The following is a 24,548-nucleotide window of genomic DNA, read 5'->3' as shown; positions in this document are numbered from 1 at the left end:
CTATCTTCTCCAGAGCCTTAAGCTCCCCTCCTATACTACCTACCTGGATAGTGCCCTTCCTACTTAGTATAGTTTTCTGGTTTCATGCCCTTCCTTTCTCAGAGCCTTAAACTCCCCTCTCTGCCTACCTACCTGGTTAGAGCCCCTTGGTGTTATTTCATACCTTTCCCGTTGCCAACATCTTTTCTCCCTACCTGCCTACTTGGGTAGAGCCAAGTCTACCTGGGTTGAACCCCATGGTTTCCTGCCCTACCTTACCTGGAGCGTTAAGCTCCCCTCCCTTCCTGTCTACCTGGGAAGAGCCCTGCCTATCTGGGTAGAACCCCTGGTTTCATGCCATACCTTACCTGAAACATTAAGCTCCCCTCCCTGACTGCCTACCTGGAGAGAGACCCTTGGTTTCATGCCCTACCTTCCTCAGAGCCTAAAAGGGTTAGGAAAGTCTAAAATTAACTTGCATGATTCAGATACAGCATGTAATTTTAAGACATTTTTAATTTCACTTCTTCTTTCAAATGTGCTATGTTCTCTTGGTATCCCTTGCATAAAAATAATACACACATACCCCGCACTAGTGGGAGCTAGCTGCTGATTAGTGTCTGCACACATTTGTCTCTTGTGATTGGCTAACTAGATGGGTTGAGCTAGCTGTCAGTAGTGCAATACAATCCTTCAGCAAAGGATAAGAAGATAATGAAGCATATTTGATAATAGAAGTAAATTGGAAAATTGTTTAAAATTGTATGTTCTATCCAAATCATGAAAGAACATTTTGGGGTTTCCTGTCCCTTTAAGCTCCCATCCCTTCCTGCCTAGCTGTGTAGTTCCCTGCCTAAGTATAGCCCCCTGGTTTCATACCCTAACTTTCCCATACCCTAAAGCTCCGCCTGTCTACATGGGTAGAGCCCCCTGGTTTAATATCCAACATACCCCAGAGCATTAGACTCCCCTCCATGCCTGCCTACGTGGGTAGAGCCCCTGGTTTCATGCCCTATCTTCTTGAGAGCCTTAAGCTCCCCTCCTTTCCTGCCAACCTGGATAGAGCCCTGCCTACCTAAGTATAGCCCCCTGGTTTTATGCTCTAACTTCCCCATTGCCTAAATCTCCCCTCCCTACCTGCCTTCCTGGGTAGAGCCAAGCCTACCTAACTGTGAAGAGCCCTGCCTATATGAGTAGAGCCTCCTAGTGTCATGCCCTACTTTCCCAGAGCCTTAAACTACCCTCCCTGCCTACTTACCTGGATAGAGCCCCCTGGATTCATGCCCTACCTTCCCTAGAGCCTTAAACTCCCCTCTCTGCCTACCTACCTGGGGAGATACCCTTGGTTTCATGCCCTACCTTCCTCAGAGCTTTAAGCTCCTCTCCCTTCCTGCATATCTGGGTAGAGCCCTGCCTATCTGGTTTCATGCCATACCTTACCTGGAGCCTTAATCTCCATAAAGACCCCTGGTTTCATGCTCTACTTTACCTAGAGTTTTAAATTCCCCTCCCTGCCAGCCTACCTGGGTAGAGCCCCTTGGTTTCATGCCCTATCTTTTCTAGAGCCTTAAGCTCCCATCCCTTCCTGCCTACCTAGGTAGAGTCCTAGCTACATAAGTTTGGGCCCTTGGTATCATCCCCTTACTTTGCTGGAGCCTTCACCTCCCCTCTCTGCCTGCCTACCTGGGTAGAACCTTGTTGTGATGAACCCTACCATCACTGGGGCTTCTGAAGGGGGCTAGCCTATTTCCCACTGATTATGGCTTGTGGAAGAAACCAGGGGTTTTACCCTATTTGCTGGGTCAGGGAACAGAGTGAAGTCATGATTGGAAACCCTCTTACTGGTCAGTAGTGACTACCAGGGAGATGCAGCAAGGCAGTTCCAAGAACAGTGGTTCTGCAGGACCAGCTGAGGCATACTTTATTCAACCGACCTCCAGGAACTATTTTTGGACACTTTTAGACACCTATGGCGGTTACAAGAATATACAGCTTACCGCAATTGGCTCTTCGCCCCCCAGCAATGGGACCTTCAGGAACCCCATGATGCTTGGTTTCTCTGGAGACATACTTTGTTCAGGGTGGAGACACGCCCCACACGTAGCCGGGTCTGTAGAACCAGTTTCGGTCACCTTTAGACTCCCACCCGGCTGGCTTATCTAATTAAGTAAAACATATCCCCAGACATGCAGGCTCCAATAAGTTTAATCTTATTACTGATAAGAGGGAATCTACATGCCCAGGTGAAGGGTTGGGTGTTGTATGTTTTTCCACAATTTGGAGACATTTCTATTGTTTAATCTGATAATCTAATGTTTGACCTGATATTCTAATTAATGTCTATTTATGAAAGGGAGATTGTCCCTGGAAGTGTATAAAATGTATGTGAACATTCCAATAAAGTGTTATTCATTTGGTTTTACCTCAGTCCTGTCTCTTGTTTGGGGTAAAGGGCTGGCATCAGCTATCTGTTTGCTGGAGGGGTTTCGAGGGCAGGAGGCACCTTCTGGTGGAGGAACTCAGTCGGGGTACCAGGTGGTCCGTCACAATGCCCTACCTTCCCCAGAGCCTTAAGCTCCCATCCCGACCTGCCTAGCTGGGTAAAGCCCACTGGTTTCATGTTCTACCTTCCCTGGACCTTAAGCTCCCTTCCTATGTACCTGGGTAGTGCCCCCTGGTTCATGCCCTACCTTCCAAGGATCCTTAAGCTCCCTTCCCTGCCTGCCTACCTGGGTTGTGCCCACTGGTTTAATGCACTAACTTCCCCAGACCTTAAGCTCCCTTCCCTGTCTGCCTACCTGTGAGAGCCCCCTGGTTTCATGCCCTTCATTCCCAGAAGCCTTAAGCTTCACTCTCTGCCTGCCTACCTCAGTATAGCACTTCCTACCTGGTTATAGATCACGGATTTCTTGCCCTACCATCCACGGAGCCTTAAGCTCCCCTCCCTGCTTGTCTAAATGGATAGAGCCCCCTGGTTTAATTCCCTACATTCCCCGGAGTCTTAAGCTCCCCTCCCTTCCTTTCTACCTGGATAGAGCCCCCTGTTTCAATGCCTTACCTTTCACAGAGCCTTAAGCACCCATCCCTGTCTGACTTCCTTCATAGAGCCTCCTGGTTTCATGCTCTACCTTCACATGACTTTGTCACATGACTCTAAAAAAAATCACATGTGCCATATGACTCTTTAGAATTTATAGGGATGTCAAATGATTCTACAGATAAATACAGTTGTCACATGACTATCTAGATATCAAAAGTTGTCACATGACCCTCAACAAATCATATGGTTGTCATATGACTTTTTAGAATTGTTAATGTTGATGTGAAATGATTCTCTAGATATTTATACTTGACACATGATCCTCTATATATCATATGGTTGTCACATGACTCTCTAAATATCACATGCTTGTCATATGACTCTTTAGAATTGAAAAGAATGTGAAATTATTCTATATATATATATATATATATATATATATATACTGTATATATATATATATAAATATATATATATATATATATATATATATATATATATATACAGTTGTCATGTGACTCTCTAAATATCACGTTTGTCACATGACACTAAATAAATCATATGGGTGTCGTATAACTCTTATAGGGAATTTATAGGGATATTAAATGATTCTCCAGATAAATACAGTTGTTACATGACTATGTAGATATTACATGGTTGTCACATGGCCCTCAGCAAACCATATGGTTGTCATATGACTATTTAGAATTGTTAAGGATGTGAAATGATTCTCTATATATTTACACTTGTCACATGATCCTCTATATATCATGTGACAAGTGTAAATATGGATGTCACATGACTTTCTAAATATCACATGGTTGGGATAATATAGATATCACATGGTTGTCACATGACTCTAAAGAGTCATATGAAAACCATTTGATATTTAGAGAGTCATGTGACAACCATGTGATATCTAGAGAATCATGTGACAACTGTAAATATCTAGAGAATCATTTCACATCCTTAGAAATTCTAAAAAGTCATAAGACAAACATATGATTTGTTGAGGGTCATATGACAACCATGTGATATCTAGATAGTCATGTGACAACTGTATGTATCAGGAGAATCATTTGACAACCCTATAAATTTTAAAGAGTCAGATGACACCCATGTTATTTTTTAAGAGTCATGTGACAAACGTGATATTTAGAGAGTCACACGACAACTGTATATATGGTGAATCATTACAGATTTTTTTTTCAATTCTAAAAAATCATATGACAACCATCTGATATTTAGTGTCATGTGACAACCATGTGATATCTAGAGGATCATGTGACAACTGTAAATATCTAGAGAATCGTTTCATATCCTTAGCAATTCTAAAAAGTCATATGACAACCATATGATTTGTTGAGGGTCATGTGACAACCATGTGATATCTAGATAGTCATGTGACAACTGTATTTATCTGGAGATTCATTTGACATCCCTATAAATTCAAAAGAGTCATATGACATCATGTGAGAGTCATGTGACAAATGTGATATTTAGAGAGTCATGTGACAACTGTATATATATATTGAGAATCATTTCAGATTCTTTTAAATTCTAAAGAGTAATATGACAACATGTGATATTTAGAGAGTCATGTGACAACCATGTGATCTCTAGAGGATCATGTGACAAGTGTAAATATCTAGAGAATTGTTTCACATCCTTAGCAATTCTAAAAAGTCATGACAACCATATGATTTGTTGAGGATCATGTGATAACCATGTGATATCTAGATAGTCATGTGACAACTGAATTTATCTGGAGAATCATTTGACATCTTTATAAATTCTAAAGAGTCATAAGACAACCATGTGATTTTTAAAGAGTCATGTGACAACTGTATATATATTGAGAATCATTTTAGATTTTTTTAAATTCTAAAGATTCATATGACAACCAGTTGATATTTAGAGAGTTATGTGACAACCATGTGATATCTAGAGGATTATATGACAACTGTAAAATCTAGAAAATCATTTCACATCCTTAGCAATTCAAAAAAGTCATATGACAACTATATGATTTGTTGAGGGTCATGTGACAACTTGTGATATCCAGATAATCATGTGACAACTGTATTAATCTGGAGAATCATTTGACATCCCTATAAATTCTAAATATTCATATGACACCCATGTGTCATGTGACAAACGTGATATTTAGAGAGTTATGTTACAACTGTATATATCAACCAGATATGCATGATTAAGAACCTGTGTGGTTTGAAACGTTGCATTTTTAAGCTTTTATACTAACCTAATAAAAATATAACTTATATCTGGTGCGGCTGCTTCTTGGACTTTGTACAACTGTATATATCGGCAGAATCGTTTTCGATTATTTTTAATTCTAAAGAGTCATATGACAACCATGTGATATTTAGAGAGTCATGTGACAACCATATGATATCTAGAGGATCATTTGACAACTGTAAATATCTAGAGAATCATTTCACATCCTTAGCAATTCTAAACAGTCATATGACAAACATATGATTTGTTGAGGGTCATGAGACAACCATGTGATAGATATAGTCATTTGACTGTATTTACCTGGAGATTCATATGACATCCCTATAAATTCTAATGCGTCATATGACACCATGTGATTTTTTTGGTCATGTGACAAATGTGATATTTAGAGCGTCATGTGACAACTGTGTATATATATATATATATATATATATATATATATATATATATATATATATATATATATATATATATATATATATATGTATAAGAATCATTTTAGATATTTTTCAATTCTAAAGAGTCATATGACAACCATGTGATATTTAGAGAGTCATGTGACAACCATGTGATATCTAGAGGATCATGTGACAAGTGTAAATATCTAGAGAATTGTTTCACATCCTTAGCAATTCTAAAAAGTCATATGACAACTATATGATTTTTTAAGGATCAGATGATAACCATGTGATATCTAGATAGTCATGTTTCAACTGAATTTATTTGGAGAATCATTCGACATCTCTATAAATTCTATAGAGTCATATGACAACCAAGCTGTGTCTGTATCTGTTTAAAGAATGTCACATTGGTGTAGTGTTTCCAAACACCTTTGCAAATTAGTGCAGGATACTCACAGAATAATTTCAGACTAACGGCTCCACAGGTGGTTTCACAAAATGGTCAGGAAAGAAAAAGCAGATTTCTTTAGATAAAAGATCGTTTTTTATTTGGCTCAACGCATTTCAACGGGTTAACCGTCTTTTTTAAGAGCTGTTAAAATGAAGTATGGCTTACAAAAAGTCATATACAATACCGCGTCGCAGGCGGCCTTAAATATACAATCATGGACGGTATCTGATACCTGATTGGTTAAGGTCAGATTTACATGCGATTATAAAAGAAAAACATAAAAACAGAATATAAAATTATTATCTTAAACCTAACACATATTTAATTGGAAATAAAGATCGAATAACAAATTATCTTATATATTATAATTTGTCTAAGTTAGAACATAGAATTCATACCTAAAACAATTAGTTGGTGGGAGGTAACCTTCCTGAGCAGATATCTGAATGAAAATATTGTACCCAGGGGGCTAAGAGTTTTTAAAATACCAGCTTTTGGAATGGATGATGAAATTTTCATCAATAAGTGGAATGCTGCTTTACACAAATGTTCCCTGGAGCTAGTTAGTCTTTTATATGAGATGCAAGATGTACAGCTTAAAGGGACAGTCAACACCCATGAAAACTTTCTACCATACCTTAGATCAACAAAAAAAATGAACCTGCACCGCATCCCATCTTCAATAACACTAACGTTAGGTGACTAATCCTCGATGAACATTTAGTTAACAGCGGCAGATATGGCCGCCAAACTCCTCCCCCTCCTCCTCCGTACCTTTCTTGTTTTAAATAAATACTCGTTCACAGGGACACTGTTCTATTTCTAATGCGCATGCGCTATATAATTGTAGTACGCTCGCTATTAGAAATAGAACAGTGTCTCCATGAACGCGGCTAAAGAATCTAGCCGAGGATTTGATTCCCGTTGGCTTAAGACTTGGAGAAGAAGCCTCCTACGTAACAGGGGGAGGAGTTTGGCGGCCATATCTGCCGCTGTTAACTAAATGTTCATTGAAGATTAGCCACCTAACATTAATGTTATTGAAGATGGGATGCGGTGCAGGCTCATTTTTTGTTGTTGATCTAAGTTATGGTAGAAAGTTTTCATGGGTCTTGACTGTCCCTTTAAAAGTATAGAAAAATAAATAAACTCCCTAGAAAATGATATAAGTAGCCATTTAAGTAATAAAAAATGTAAGGGTAAATTTGATACGATAAGAGAAAAAGCTAAAGAATTTGATTATGGAGTGGGAGACAATAAATATCAACAATAGCTCAGATTTTCAGTTAGGCACTCAGTATGTGCAGAAAAATGCCCCCACTGACCATAAATAATCCCATAATAACAACAAAGGGAGATCCCAGACTTATACCCACAAAGATTCATACCACAGCACTAATTATAAAAATACACCTCAAATTTTGAGGCCTCACTATGATAGACCACAAAAAGAAACTAATACCCCACATTTACATTATAGAAACGAAACTAAAGATAAGGATTTTCCACGATATGGATCTCACTACACGAGACACACTTCTCCTGCACGTCAATATGATGAAAACAATCAATCACATTCTAAAAATTCATATAAAAACACTAATAATGCACGAGATTATGATTCACATCATGCACAATACAAACCACATTATCGGACTTATTCCGACAATTCCCCTTTTATCAACGAGGAAAAAAAAAGAAAAAGACAAAATGAACTGTATACAGAGGAGTCCGCTCAGATGAGAAGTACACACAGAGACACACAAGCACAACACAAGTCACTTTCCCAGACACAGAGAAGAAAGGACACATTCAGACTGAGAATCTTGGACACATCCAAAAAAGATACTCTCCACTAAGAACAGATTATCACCAGAAAAAAAGAGGCAGAAGACCCAATACAGGGGAAATAGAGGAGGAAGAGGGAAACCTAACGAAAAGACAATAATTCATGGGGTTTTCAATTTATCAACCAAAGATATTAATGAACAGGAAAAATTGATACTCTCGAAGGGACTTAAATTTATTCCCACTCAAAGAGTCAACTCATTCCAATTGTTCATAGATGCACACAAATTCATAATAAATTTAACTGTTAAAAGGTCTTATGCCAACCAATCAGCAATAGCTTAAAATCCCCTCACAACTACTCAGGCAGATAACCCTAGAAATAAATTAAAAAATGCATTGAGATTCAATCCCAGACACAGTAAGGGCCCAAACATTGAGGTCTTTGGTAGAATGCTGATAAGAGACATTGAAGATTTACCTAAGAAAAATAAAAACTGTAATCTAAATAAAACAGAATGTGTTATACTGAACCATTTAAATAAAAGAGAAGACATCATCATCAAGGAGGCTGACAAGGGTGGAGGGATAGTGATTATGGATAGGGAATATTATATGGAAGAATCGAATAGAATTTTGGGTGACTCTGATACCTATACAGTATTAAAAAACAATTCCAAAAAGGAATTCACCTCTAAACTATACAACCTCTTATTAGAGGCACAAAACCAGAAACTCATCTCTAAAGAAGAGTTTGATTTTTTATACAGGGAAGATTCAAAAACTCAAAAACATTTTTTTTACTTTTTTCCCAAAGTTCATAAAAATGCCACTAGACCACCAGGTAGACCTATTATTAGCGGCATTGACTCACTTACCGCCAACTTGTCAGCCTTCATTGATTACTTCCTTCAACCATATTCCCAACAGGCTAGATCATATTTAAAGGACACTAGGCATGTTCTGCAAATCCTCAATAACACAATTTGGGAAGATAATTTCATCTGGGTAACAATGGATATAACCTCCCTTTATTCCATCATAGACCACAAAAAAGGGATAGGAGTAGTCAAATGGAAGCTTTCAAATGACCCAAATTTACAACCTAGTCTCTTGAATTTTATTTTTAGAGTTATAGATGTCATTCTACACCACAATTTCTTTTGGTACAATGATAAACATTATTTGCAGATTTGCGGTACTGCTATGGGCACCAGGTTCGCTCCAAGCTATGCCAACATCTACATGGATTTTTTTAAAGATATTAACATCTGGCATGGTGCTGAGTTTGGTGCGGACTTGGTGTCCTTGCACAGATACATTGATGATGTGCTATGTATTTGGAAGGGAGGAGAATCTAATCTTGGCCAATTTGTAGAAAAACTTAATAACAACAATATGTCTATTGTTCTGACTCCTGAATATAACAACCACACAATTATTTTTTATATTTAACACTATATCTTAAAGATAATAAGATACACAGTAAAACTTTTTTCAAAGAATGTAACACTAACACATATATAAAACACGACAGTTGACATTATCCTAATCGGCTGTAAGCAATACCAAAGGGTCAGTTTCTAAGAATTTGCAGAAACTGCAGCAATTTGGATGATTATGACAGTCAATCAGATATGCTCAAAGATTTAAGAGGTGAGATGTAAGAGGGAGAGAACAATCTAACCTTCTGAGTCAAACAAAGAGAGATAACCCTTTGTCCAATTTCCAAAAATTTGTAACAACATTTAATACTGAACATTTCACTATCAAAAAGATCATAGAGAAACAAAACTTTTAATTCCTCGGTCACTGGGAAGGTTTATGAAATAAAATAGTTCATCACATGCAAAACAAAAAATATGGGTGCAAAAGTCAGTACCTAGGTCAAACCTCGAGATTTTTAAAGACAAGGATATTAGAACATTTTAATAAAATAGACAAAGAACATGAGGACCATGGTATACCAGTACATTGTAACAATTGTAAAATTTTTTAAGAATGAAAGTTTCCTGTGGCTGGGAATAAAGAAGCTTAAGATACATTGGAGAGGGGGTCAAATATCTAAAGAGTTGGATCAAAGAGAACTTAAATGGATACATACAGTACACTAAAAACCTATGCACAGTGGGGCTTAAACACAGATACCAAAATTGCTGCTTTTATTTGTTAATCCATTAAGAAACAGATAAGATAAGATAAAAATTACAGCATAAGTTTTTGTTTTCTATATAAATTGAAGAATTTGAACTTATAACATAGGCCAAAATGCCTGTTAGCGAGGTTAAAATTATGCTGTGGAATTGATACAAATATCAACAGATGAGATAAGATACGATATATATGAACTGCTAATTTCTGGCACAAATCATACAGCATCACATTCACAATACGGATCCATCTAACGGACCCTTATGTCTAGTATCATAACATTGATTTGGATAGTATGCCTAGTAAGGGTTAAATACCGTAATAGTTCAAAAAAAGAAAGGATATAAACAGATGGTCAATAGAGTGGTATTTTTACCACTGCACATATATTTTTCATTATACTTTTAAACATTTCCCCCTTTTATTTGTTAATTCTGAGATTAAACACATATTTTTAGAGATGTGCTTATATAGAACAGCAGACTAAAAAACATCTCCGTATCAATCTTTTGAAAAGATCTTCTAAGTATTAAGAGCTCTCTAAAAATGTGGATGTATATATCAATTAATTAGAAATGTTTTAACACATATACCTCTTTTTCTCTGGGGATCGTTTGTTACTCTAGTTCAATACGGGACTCATTTGAATGTATTACTAATGAACTGACAATCTATCCCTTCTACTCATTGGATGAATTACACCATGTGATTACGAGACACAGAAACGGACCTGTTTGGGAACTTCAACATACAGGACAACTTGAAAGGGAACTGAAAAACAGAACGGTTCAGGATTGGTTTATATATATTTTTTTTTAATAATGTGTTTTTATTGGTTAGCTGATTAGCTAATTGTTTTAGGTTTGAATTCTATGTTCTAACTCAGACAAATTATAATATATACAATCATTTGTTATTCGATCTCTATTTCCAATTAAATATGTGTTAGGTTTAAGATAATAATTTTATATTCTGTTTTTATGTTTTTCTTTTATAATTGCGTGTAAATCTGACCTTAACCAATCAGGTATCAGATACCATCCATGATTGTATATTTAAGGCCACCTGCGATGCGGTATTGTATATGACTTTTTGTAAGCCATACTAAATTTTAACAGCTCTTGAAAAAGACGGTTAACCCGTTGAAACGCGTTGAGCCAAAGAAACAAAAATCTTTTATCTAAAGAAATCTGGTTTTTCTTTCCTGACCGTTTTGCGGAACCACCTGTGGAGCCGTTAGTCTGAAATTATTCTGTGAGTATCCTACACTAATTTGCAAAGGTGTTTGGAATCACTACGCCAATGTGATATTCTTTAAACAGATACAGACACAGCTCGTTTGAGAGAATTGTAAAATACAGAGAAGAATCCTTTGAAGACCCCTAAGAATCAGCGCCTCTACTTGCAACACATATCGATTTTACAGACTTTGAGAGAGACTGTTGGAAGGCAGCGGTTCTAATCAGAGGGGAGTACTTATCCGTATTGTATACTTTTCTTTTTTATCTTCTCATATGACAACCATGTTATTTGACAAATGTATATATATTGAGAATCATTTCAGATTCTTTTAAATTCTAAAGAGTCATATGCCAACCATGTGATATTTAGAGAGTCATGTGACAACTGTAAATATCTAGAGAATCATTTCACATTCTTAGCCATTATTAACAGTCATATGACAACTATATGATTTGCTGAGGGTCATGTGACAGCCATGTGATATATAGATAATCATGTGACAACAGTATTTATCTGGAGAATCATTTGACATCCCCATAAATTCTAAAGAGTCATATGACAACCATGTGATTTTTTTTTAAGTCGTGACAAACATTATATTTAGAGAGTCATGGGACAACTGTATATATCTGGATAATTATTTCACATTATTTTCAACTCTAAATAGTCATATGACAACCATGTGATATTCAGAGGGTCATGTGACAAACATGTGATATCTAGAGGATCATGTGACAGCTGTAAATATCTAGCGAATTGTTTCACATCCTTAGCAATTTTAAAAAGTCATATGACAACCATATGATTTGTTGAGGGTCATATGACAACAATGTGATATCTAGATAGTCATTAGTGATGTCGCGAACCTAAAATTTTGCATTCGCGAACGGCGGATGCGAACTTCCGCAACTGTTCGCGAACGAGCGAACCGGGCGAACCGCCATAGACTTCAATAGGCAGGCGAATTTTAAAACCCACAGGGACTCTTTCTGGCCACAATAGTGATGGAAAAGTTGTTTCAAGGGTACTAACACCTGGACTGTGGCATGCCGGAGGGGGATCCATGGCAAAACTCCCACAGAAAATTACATAGTTGATGCAGAGTCTGGTTTTAATCCATAAAGGGCATAAATCACCTAACATTCCTAAATTGTTTGGAATAACGTGCTTTAAAACATCAGGTATGTACAATACTGTTACACCAGATATGAGTTGCACTGGGGTGACACTGTGCCCTGGCAGGCAGGCACTTAAACGCACACGTGTGAAGGAAACTGACTGCTATTATTTAACACAGTCAAAAAAGTGTTGTTTTTTTTTAAATCTACACTACTGTTACACCAGATATGAGTTGCACTGGGGTGACACTGTGCCCTGGCAGGCAGGCACTTAAACGCACACGTGTGAAGGAAACTGGCTGCTATTATTTAACACAGTCAAAAAAGTGTTTTTTTTTTTAAATCTACACTACTGTTACACCAGATATGAGTTGCACTGGGGTGACACTGTGCCCTGGCAGGCAGGCACTTAAACGCACACGTGTGAAGGAAACTGGCTGCTATTATTTAACACAGTCAAAAAAGTGTTTTGTTTTTTTAAATCTACACTACTGTTACACCAGATATGAGTTGCACTGGGGTGACACTGTGCCCTGGCAGGCAGGCACTTAAACGCACACGTGTGAAGGAAACTGACTGCTATTATTTAACACAGTCAATAAAGTGTTGTTTTTTTTAAATCTACACTACTGTTACACCAGATATGAGTTGCACTGGGGTGACACTGTGCCCTGGCAGGCAGGCACTTAAACGCACACATGTGAAGGAAACTGACTGCTATTATTTAACACAGTCAAAAAAGGGAACTATTCGCCGGCGAACATAGTCATGTGACAACTGTATTTATCTGGAGAATTATTTGACATTCCTAAAATTCTAATAAATCATATGACACCATGTTTTTTTTAATTATGTGACAAATGTGATATTTTTAGAGTCATGTGTCAACTGTGTATATATATATATATATATAGAATAATTTCAGATTCTTTTCACATCCTTAGCAATTCTAAAAGTCATATGGCAACCATATGATTTGTTGAGGGTCATGTTGCAATCATGTGATGTCTAGATAATCCTTCCTTCCCCGGAGCCTTAAAGGGACAGTCAGCAGCAGAATTTTTATTGTTTAAAAAGATAGATAATCCCTTTCTTACCCATTCCCCAGTTTTGCATAACCAACACAGTTTTACCTCTGTGATTGCCTTGTATCAAAGCATCTGCAGACTGCCCCCTTATCTCAGTGGTTTTGACAGACATGCAGTTTAGCCAATCAGTGCAGACCCCTAAATAACTCCCCAGGAGTGAGCACAATGTTATCTATATGACACACATGAACTAGTACTGTCTAACTGTGAAAAACTTTCAAAATGCTCAGAGCTAAGAGGCTCTGGTTTAGAAATCAGTTTTTAGCCTACCTAGGTTTAGCTTTTGAAAAATACCACTAAAGGAACAAAGCAAATTAAATAATAAAAATGAATTGGAAATTTGTTTAAAATTTCATGCCCTATCTGAATCATGAAAGTTTAATTTTGACTAGACTGTCCCTTTAAGCTCACCTCTCTGCCTTCCTACCTGGGTAGAGCTCTGCCTACCTGTGTGGAGTCCTCTGGTTTCATGCCCTCCTCAGTCTTCTCTCCCACCTTACTCGTGCCATATTGTCCCATAGTGTAGGGTTCCCACCCACGCCCGAGTGCACACCCACCCCGTGCGTGCACCCGCATGCAATCCCGCCCCCTCCTTCACTGATGGCCGCCCACCCGCCTCCCTCTATCAGCTCCCACCCACTAACGATCACGGCCATCGATCACAGAGTGGCTTTCTCTGCATCGGACTGCTAGAAAGAGTTATTGCAGGATGCCTCAATATCGAGGCATCACTGCAATAACATGAAAGCGTCTGGAAGCGATCAGGATAGCTTCCACCGCTTTAAAAGACCAACGACATACGGGGTACGTCCTCGGTCGTTAACTGCATTTTTTTGCAGGACGTACCCCATACGTCGTTGGTTGTTAAGGGGTTAAAACTAATACTGGGAGCTAGTTACATCAGCAAAAGCCTATTAGCACAAATAGCCTATACTAAAATGATTAAATATCTTTCTCCCCAAGAACACTTTGTCCATGACCTGGATGATAACTCTGAAAGTTACAACATTGTTGATAAATTGTTATTATCTATTTCTATCGGTAATACATCAGCTAAACATCAGTTTTTATTTTTGCATATTCCCTATAATAATATATATATATTGACAATGATCTCTTGCATCAGTATGCCATACAGGAAGATTTGATTAACTTCTTCCTCTGGAATAGGTTAAAGGGGGATCCTGAGGTATTTCAGGATAAAAAATGCAGCCCTGAAAGCAACCCCAAAAAATGCCATATGCTGTACTTGTACAGTTCTCTAATGATGTTGTTACCCAAACAGACCAAAAGGGGACAAAAGCTAAAAACTTCTTTTGAATATCACAGAAAATGCAAGATATGGGCATAGCAATGACCCATAGCCCCCAATATCGGTAAATATCAGAAAGATTTTAATACATGTTACTGTTCATAACATGACCCCACAAAATATCACGTTGTCCAAAGGAACTACTGTTGGATTTGGTATGGAAATTAGGATTGGATTTGGATTCCAAAAATAATGTATTAGGCATAATACCTGAAAGGTATTTAACTGAGGAACAGTTAATAGAACAATACTTTGCATCTATGCCAGAGGGATCGTTTGCCTCCCTAGTAATTGATCAACCAAAGAATATCCGAAAATCATGGGGGAAAAGGTAAATTATAATCAATGGATCCTCACCTCTAGGCTTGAAGAAGCCTATGAGATAGGACAGCCTGAAATTTTCAAAGAATTTCATGAAATAGTTGAAAAGCAAATCTCTTTAGCTAATGTCTGTTTTAGTGATAGTGAACTCCAACAATTAACGGAACTCCTGATGGAATTCCAGTAAATTTTTGCTCTGGATTCTTATGACTATTGGACCACAGACTTACAAATTGCAAGAATCCAAAGAGATCCCAATGCATCCTTTAATGCAATCCCAATGCAAACTTTCCTTTAGCCTCATATGACTCACTATTAGAAATCATAAGTTACACTTTTATTCTAGTTTTCTAGTTCTAATTTTACATTAGGTCTCAAGTGGCGTTAAATTTTTTAGTGCTGTTATGCGTTGCGCTCTAGTGCATCACATAACTCACAACTTGTAATATAAGCAATGTTTAGCATGGCCAAGCTAACCATTGGAATTATAGGGAGCACTAAAGAGATGTCAGAGGACTAAACATTTTCAGGTAATTCTTTTTAACCATTCACTTGGTATGCTTTTATAACACAGACCTGCAATTTTTATAGCACCCCTTGTCCTATTAATAACACTTCACTTGTTATTTGGCCTAAATGTATTTAGTGTTTAATGCACCTTTAAAGTATATTATTATTTATTAGTGTATGCAAATTTGTTCTTGATCATTATAACACAAGAGAGCTAGTATATATAAATATAATATAGTCAAATGCTGGATACAAATACATTTTGGAGAAATTGGACTTGAGAACCCCTCTCTCCAGTTTTTTTCTCTGATAAATAAAATAACTTTCAAATTTGGTAGAGGTTTTAACTGAAAAATTGTTGCAGATTACTTGTTTTTAGTACAATAGTATAGCCACTAATATTAAATGTTTTTTTTTCTTTCTATTAACCAACGTTAAACTAATTTGTAAATACAATTCCTTATTGTTCTCCCTCAAGATATCATTAAGTAAAAAAAATGTTTCTCAAATCAATCCTCATATGCTGAAATTAACATGCAATTTTTGCAATAACTATCATCAAACATCTAACAATTTCATTTAACAAGCTTCAATTGTCTTGGGATCTTCCATGTTTGCTAATGTTTATTTAGCATTGTAAGTGCCGTCAGAGACCAAACTTATTAGCGGTTAATTAGGAGTTCTACAATAGGAATCTATTAAATTGTTATTTATTATTCCATTCCAATTTTTGTTAGTTTTATAATATATATTTATATAAAAAAACATGAAAATTCCAAAATTACATTTACACCATAAAAATGATATAATACTACTAATAATAATTATTATTATTATTAGTAGTGGTAGTATTGTTATTATTGTATTACAGCTAGGTGGGGGCATTTTACTTTAGAATTTCAATGCATTTTAATGTTAGATTGGAACCTTAAAATAAGATGTCCTGTCATTGAATTACCTTGTTTCTTTTTTTTGTAAAAAAAGGTATATATATATATATATATATATATATATATATACACACATATATATATATATATATATATATCTAAACACACAAATATATATATATATATATAAAGGATACAAAAAGGAAATGAGGAACCGCAAAACTCTAATGACAAAGTGGTTTTATTCAAACGAAGAGTATGTAGCACAATAACAGTGTGCAAGGGGTGCTAGAACTGACGCGTTTTGCGCATGCTCACATGCTCTTCATCAGAGATCTACAGGTGTTCACCTGTGGTGAAGTTAAATACTGTGTAATAGACAATGGTATAGTAATTAGACAATACTGACCACATGAGTGCTTGGGTAAAAGTGATATCAAACGTAAAACAGTGTAAAGTGCAATAATAATAAAAAATTATACATGAGTGCTTAAACAAATTGATCTAACATGTGATATGTAGTTGACACATTTTCCAAAAGAAAAGAAAAGTAATTTGTTAATAATCTAGACAATTGGCAGTGTTAATCACTCTTAAAAATCTAATCCAAAGCTCCTATAACCCATAGAAAATGGGTTATTATAAAAGCCACTAAAAAACTCTATTTCTAAAATTTCTTCACCTAAATAAAAAAGAAAGAAGAAAAGGGGAACAAGAAACTTAATTTAGGAGACTGCTGACTAAATAAATTTTAAAACCTACTAGTGCTCTTAGTTTACTAACAAGGGCCCGATCCGATATGCAGCGTCGCCCGCAAAAGCCGGCGATGCTGAAATTTGCGCTGGTTTGGTATACTATATACGGCGTAACCTAGAAGTTAAGCTTGTATATTTCTGCCGTCGCCCGTAGTTTTTTGGGCCATAGGCAGGTATACCAAACCCGCGCAGTTTGGGCAAAAAAGAGCTGATTGCCCTTTTAAGGGCAATGCCCATACAAATGCCCCTTTAGGGACAATGGGTAGCTTAGTTTTTTTTAGACTTAGGTTTTTTATTTTTGGCGGTTGGTTGGGTGGGGGGGTTAATTTTAGGTGGACTTTGTAATTATTTTAGGTAAAAGAGCTATTTAACTTAGGGCAATACCCTACAAAAGGCTCTTTAAAGGGCTATTGGTAGTTTATTGATAGGTTAGGGTTTTTTTTATTTTGGGATGGCTTTTTTGTTTTTATAGGGCCATTAGATTAGGTTAAATATTTATTATTTTGGATAATTTTGTTTATTATTTTTTGTAATGTTAGATTATTTTTTTTCTTAATGTTAGTGTTTTTTTTTAGTAATGTTAGATTTTATTTATTTGTTCATAGTGTTAGGTTTTTTTAATCTTGTAATTTTTTTTTTTTAAATTTTTTTAAAATAGTTATGTTAGCTTTATTTATAGTTTAATCTTATTTTTTTTTATTTCACAGGTAAGTTTTTTTATTTTAAGATAGTTATATTGTAAATTTAATTTAAAGTTAGAGCGGTGTTAGGTTTAGGGTTTAATAGTTTAATTTAGTGATATGAGATGTGGGAGACCTGTGGATTAGGGGTTAATAGGTTTATTATAGTAGTTGCAATGAGGCTGTTGGTGGTTTAGGGGTTAACATGTTTAGTTTAGTATTATCGATGTGGGCGATCGGCGGTTTAGGGGTTAATAGGTTTATTTAGTGTTGGCTATGTGGGGGGGTCGGCGAATTAGGGGTTAATACGTTTAATAAAGTATTTGTGATGCTGGGGATGGAGGTTTAAGGGTTAATAGTGTAGTTTATGGATGCAAGTGTACTTTGTAACATTTTAGGTATGAGTTTTGTGAAACATTTTTGTTTTGCAAAATCCATAACTACTGGTCTCAGATCGCGTAATAAATCATTGTGGTATAAACTATAAGGCTAGCATTATAGCCTGGCCGAACGACTTGTAATATGGGCACAATGAAAATCCCGCACTCAAAAGCCATTTTTTGAGTGCGGAATGGAGAGTTGTGTAAAGACAAAAATTCTAGCGTTATAGCCATTCTGCAGCAACTTGTAATACGGGAGACCTGCATATTCTTTTGCAAAGATAAGCCTTTACCATGTCTGAGGCACTTGTACTCCCCTCCACTTGGCTATATTGTGCTGCTGCTGTATATGATGGTAGGAGATGAAAAAAAATCACAAATCATGCCCCTCTTTTCTTGAATTGCATGCACCCTGCATTTCAGTTTGTCCCTCTAAGTTGACAAGTTATCATTTTGAAGAGACATTTCCCCTTAATTCTGAAATCAACAAGGTGGCCAGCATCAGTTCAGGGCATTTCTCAAAATGCTCCCACACACAGCCTTTTAGCTGCTCCTTCAGCCTCCAGACAAGTGCTGCTACCTCACTGCTAAATAGTCCACCAGAAATCACGTCAAAATTTTCCAGGAAGGAACCCATCTTGTTCAATAGGTGAATGAACAAGGGTATGATTTGACCAAGACTGGTTGGTGTTTTGCTCAATTTCTTGGTGACATCCCTAAAAGTCTTTAAGACTACCAATAACTGATTAATCATTGTCCACTCATCTCTGCCTAATGGACTCCTGGTTCCACTATATTGATCATAAGCCAAGATGCGTTCCAGCATATGCATATTTGAGTTCTACCTAGGAGCTATGTCTTGTTTAAGATGATGCTGGGGAAACCCTGCCTTCTCCTGTTCCTGTTTTCAATCCTTCTGCATCATTCAAGTAAAGTTGTTAACCTAAAGCCTTTAAGGAAAGCAGCCTTTACCACCAGGTGGAGGATGTTAGCTGAACAATGCACACCAATAAAGTCACCCTCATGGAAAGCCTTTACCATATTGGGTGCTCCGTTGGTGACAACAAATCCCATTTCCCCCTTAGTGTCTGTCTGCTTTTCTACCCACTGTACGACCATCCTCATTAGAGCCTGCAATATATTTTCAACAGTATGCTGCTCATCCAGCACCTCAACATAGAGAAGGAATGATCGGTATTCCTGCTCATCTACCAATCCACTCCAACCATGACCGGAGCTGCCTGCCACTGCACCACTACTAGCAGTAGCACTACCCTCATCCTCTTCATACAAACTGTGCTGCCATTAGTGTGCCATCATGGAAATGAACACATGATGGCTGCTAGGAGCACTACACAAATCAGTGTTAAAGTGCACCAACTCTCAACCTTTGCTAAATCCTCCTTTAACACTGCAACTCAGGAATGGTAGAGTGAAGGGAATACGCTCCAGCTGAAAGTGTTGCATGAAGGGGAATGGGGAGCAACTGCTTCCATAAATTGCTTAAATGACTCCCCTTCAAGCATGGTTTAGGATGCACCATCGGCAGCTACCAGCTTACTATCAGACAAGTTAATTTTCTCATTTGCTGCATGGACATCCCCCTAGAGTGAAACCCCCCAAAATCCTTTAGGGTGGGCTAAACACATCATTGTGGTGTTGAAGGTAGTTCCTGACTCTGCTGACTGCCAGCAATACAGTTAGCATCTTCAATACTAACAAGTGGTCACACAACTTTGAATGACATGAAGTAGTTGTTGCCTCCTACTACTGTTGAGGACTCCTTGCCGGTGTTTTGAGATGGGTCACAATGCTAATTATGTGTCCTCCCTGGGATCCATTTTCCTCTCCTAGTGGTGGTGGTTGTTGTGGTAGTCGTGGTGGTGGAACTGCCAGTGATTTTAGTACTGACAGAGATTTCTCTAATAGTAGAACTGGCAACATGGTTAGTGGGTAAGGCTGTTGTAGACACTTGCTCCTCTATTACAGGGAATGATGGTGGTGATGAAAAGGGGGAAAATGTGTGGAATCCCTTCCTCCTCCACTATCTCCTCAGGCTCGAAATAAAGCTCATTCTGGTCCAGAATAAAGGCTATAGCAGACTTGTTGGGAGTAACAGTTAGATATGTGCATGATCGAAAAATCTGTTTCGGTTCGGATCGATTAGCAGTTTTTCGAATTTAGTTTCTGATCGATTCGAATTCGGAAAAATTTGAATTAATTCATTTCGGATTCGTTTGGATTAATTAGGATTCAAAAAAATTTGTCTGGATTCGGTTTGATTCGGTTCGGAAATTCGGAATTTCGGTATGCTGTGCTGTGTATTAGACTAGTATTATGTACTGTATATTAGGTGTAACCGATAGCAGAGTGATATAACCTAATATACTGTACAATACTAGTGTAATCCATGGCCATCCGAATTTACTGAATAAATCCGAACTAATCGATCCGAATCTCCGAATTTCCGAATCGATCCGAATCGAATTGCACATGTCTAGTAACAGTAATATCCTCATTGCCCAAAACAGAGACTGGGGGAACACTTTCCTCTTCTCCCTGACTTCTTGGCACAATGATATAATCAACATCTCCTGCAGCTACGGCCTTACTGCTACTGTGGTTGCTGAGAGACAGCCTTTCAGATTGCACATGTCTAGTAACAGTAATATCCTCATTGCCCAAAACAGAGACTGGGGGAACACTTTCCTCTTCTCCCTGACTTCTTGGCACAATGATATAATCAACATCTCCTGCAGCTACGGCCTTACTGCTACTGTGGTTGCTGAGAGACAGCCTTTCAGATTGTGATAAACCCACTGGCTGCTGCTATAAAACATGGAGGGAATCAGTGGTAGTGGTAGAACTGATGGTTGCAATGGGGCAAACACTGGTCCTATTGGTTTTGGGAATAGACTGTCTAAAGAGCTGCCATGTACATGGTGTGGAGTTATAAAATATAGAATGTGGGAATGTGGAGTTATAAATGTAATCAATATAAGATAGGATTAGTCAGGATTCAGTTAGCAATGGGTTACTCCTTTTGAAGTGAATCACATTTAGAACATTTACATTCAGCTGCTCTTGTCAATCAAACACTATTTAGTACTGGATAGAGAAAAGTTATTATTAAATTACTATGGAACTGCACATGACTAAAGTTAAAATAGAATTATCTATTAGTCAGCCAAATCCATGAAGTCTTTTAAGGATGTTAACATATATATAACTAGCCTTTCACTTATGGTATGGACTAAGCTGATTGGTCTAAGATGTATATAAATATAATACATATAAAACATTTGTTATCTGGTACCTCTAGATCTCAAGGTATGTATTAATCTTTACTTTTTGTGATAATCAATAAATAGATATGTGTCAACTAATATTTGATAAATTATGAGTATTATTTTAATCTGTTAGATAACCCAGATTTAATAACTGACTATAATTAGTTAGTCTAATCAAGGCATATAATACTTATAATTAAAGAATAACATTCTTACTGAATCTCTCTCTCCTTCTTCCTTTGTGAGATCATATATCTGTTGCTAATCCCTCATTATTGACAGCCCCTAGGCTTGAGGATACGACACATGGAGACAGCTTGGTAACTTCGGACCCCCTCCCAATCCTACTACTAGGCTTTCAGGCAAACAATGTCAATTTCAACACCATAACCTTCAGTTCCCCTCACTGTCCACTTTTGTTTTATGTGTGGGTTTAGACGTCCCTTACTGCTACTGAAGCTGCTGCTGCTACTAGTCATGGTAGATGAGGGGTACACCGTACTATGATATATGTAATAATAATAGTATACTAGTGACAGTATAGGCAACAGACATGCACTGTGTGCAATATAGAAATCCAATGAGAATGATTATTATTCATTATTGTTGTTGTTTTAAATTTTCACCAAAAGGAAAAGGTATACTATGTAACTACTATGGTGCTATAGAGAGCATGTAGCAAACTCCCAGGTACCCATGGTGGCCCCACTGCAATTACAAAATGTTTTGTTTCAATTATATATAATATATATAATTATATATACAGTATTGGCTAGCTATAGAACGCATACATTAAAATAATGCAATATGTGCAGTTACACTGCACTGCAAAAAAGCCTGAGTCTGCACAATTTTCCAACAGAAAAAGAGCAGAGAGAGCTGAGAGAGGCAAATACAACTGCACTGATCAGAAGGTGAAGTGAAAGTGATTAAAATATGTCTGATGTTCCCTTGGATACCCACCTCCCTCTTCTAGGGTAAAAGTTGATTGGACAAGCCTGTTTGCACATGAATGATCAGACCCCCTATGCATTACTACAAAATATTGAGCAGATTTGTCAAACAATATCGGCTCCCGCCCCCCTTCCTGTGTTCTCTACCTCTTTTTTTCGAGTTGAAAGTACTGAACGAAAACAAACACGAATGTGACTAATAAACATAAAAATGTAGTTACTTAGCCATTTCAGATCCATTTAAATTTGCCTACTCTAATGGGGCTACTCGAATGGATGAATTCACCAAAATATTGACAAAAATATATTCATCCCAAGACAAATGCACATATCTCATTAGACATTGTTAGGACGTTCCATTTTGTCCTAAAAGGGTTTAACCCCTAGACGTTGTTAGGACATTCCATTTTGTCCTAAAAGTGCTGCGGTTTAATACCTTTAGGACGGCATGGAATGTGCTAACTGCTCCAGTGTCCAACTTCCCCACCATTACCCTAAGAGCACTAAATCCAGCCTGGGGGGGGGGTGTCTAGCAACTCAGGCAGTCCCCCAGGATCTAATCAGCGCATAGCAACAGTGACAAACGATCAGTCACTGATACAATCTGGGAGTGAAATCATTGTCTTTCAGCACTGTATCTGTTTTCCTATCTTGTCTCACTGTGATCTGAGGGACAGAGGAAGACATATTACTCATACAAAGTATTCCACAGTTCTTCTGCTTTATTATAGAAAAATACAAATAAAACTATATATATATATATATATATATATATATATATATATATATATATATATATATATATATATATATATATATATATATATATATATTAACCTTTTCACTGATGATCACAGTGTTATTACTGAGATCACTCTGGTCAGTACAATAGTATTGTATAGTACTTTTGGGGTGTTATGTTTTTGGGGGGTTAGTAACAATTTCCTTTCTGTGATTTTTTATTAATTATTAAATATGTATTTCCTGCAGTTGCTGATCCCCACCCTTAGGGGCCTATTTATGAAAGGCCTGTCGGACATGATCCAACATTGCGGACATGATCCAGACCTCGCTGAATGCAGAGAGCAATACGCTCTCCACATTCAGGCATGCCTGATGAAACGGTCTGGAATAGATTGAGAAACGCGTTGCAAAAATAAATACTGTTTGTTTTATACCACGACCCGGTATTTCTGCCTCTTTCTACGATCCACTTGTTTTTGTAACAGGACATTTGCCACGGAACCTTTTACATACTGACATTGTCAGGTTTGGAGAAGAATCTTGGCTGTGTGAGTGCAGCAGGAGAACATCTATTGTCTTGCAGATTACCTGGTCCGGCCATTGGCCCTAAAAAATGTGGGTGCCATTTTCCAGACGCCTATCCGGATTCCACAGGTCCTCTGGGTGAGACCTCCAGCGTACTGACTGCTGGATTTTGAATGTCATCCTGCTTTCTCGCACCTTGGGGTCGATCCGATTAAAATCGTCGCCCGCAAAAGTCGGCGACGCCAATATTTGCGCGGGTTTGGTATCACATATACGGCATAACCTAGAAGTTACACGCGTATATTTCTGCCGTCGCCCGTAGTTTTTTGGGCCATAGGCAGGTATACCAAACCAGCGCAGTTTGGTATCCAATATACAGCGTAAGGACTTACGTGGCGAAAATGGAGAAATCTTACTCCATTTTCACCTCGCCACAAAAAGCAGCCATAAGAAGCCTTACGCTGAGTATTGGAGCCCCGTAACTCTCTAAACTAGCTGCTAAATAAAACCTAACACCTAACGCATGCGCAATGTCTAACTAGCTGTCAACCGTGATCTGCTAAATAAAACCTAACACCTAACACATGCGCAATGTCTATCTACCTGTCAACCGCGATCCCCCGCCGCAATCCCTAATAAAGTATTTAACCCCTAAACCGCCGCCATCTACA

Source organism: Bombina bombina, chromosome 7 (genome assembly GCF_027579735.1).
Source record: "Bombina bombina isolate aBomBom1 chromosome 7, aBomBom1.pri, whole genome shotgun sequence".
Classification (NCBI taxonomy): Eukaryota; Metazoa; Chordata; class Amphibia; order Anura; family Bombinatoridae; genus Bombina; species Bombina bombina.
This window is presented reverse-complemented; position numbering follows the sequence as displayed.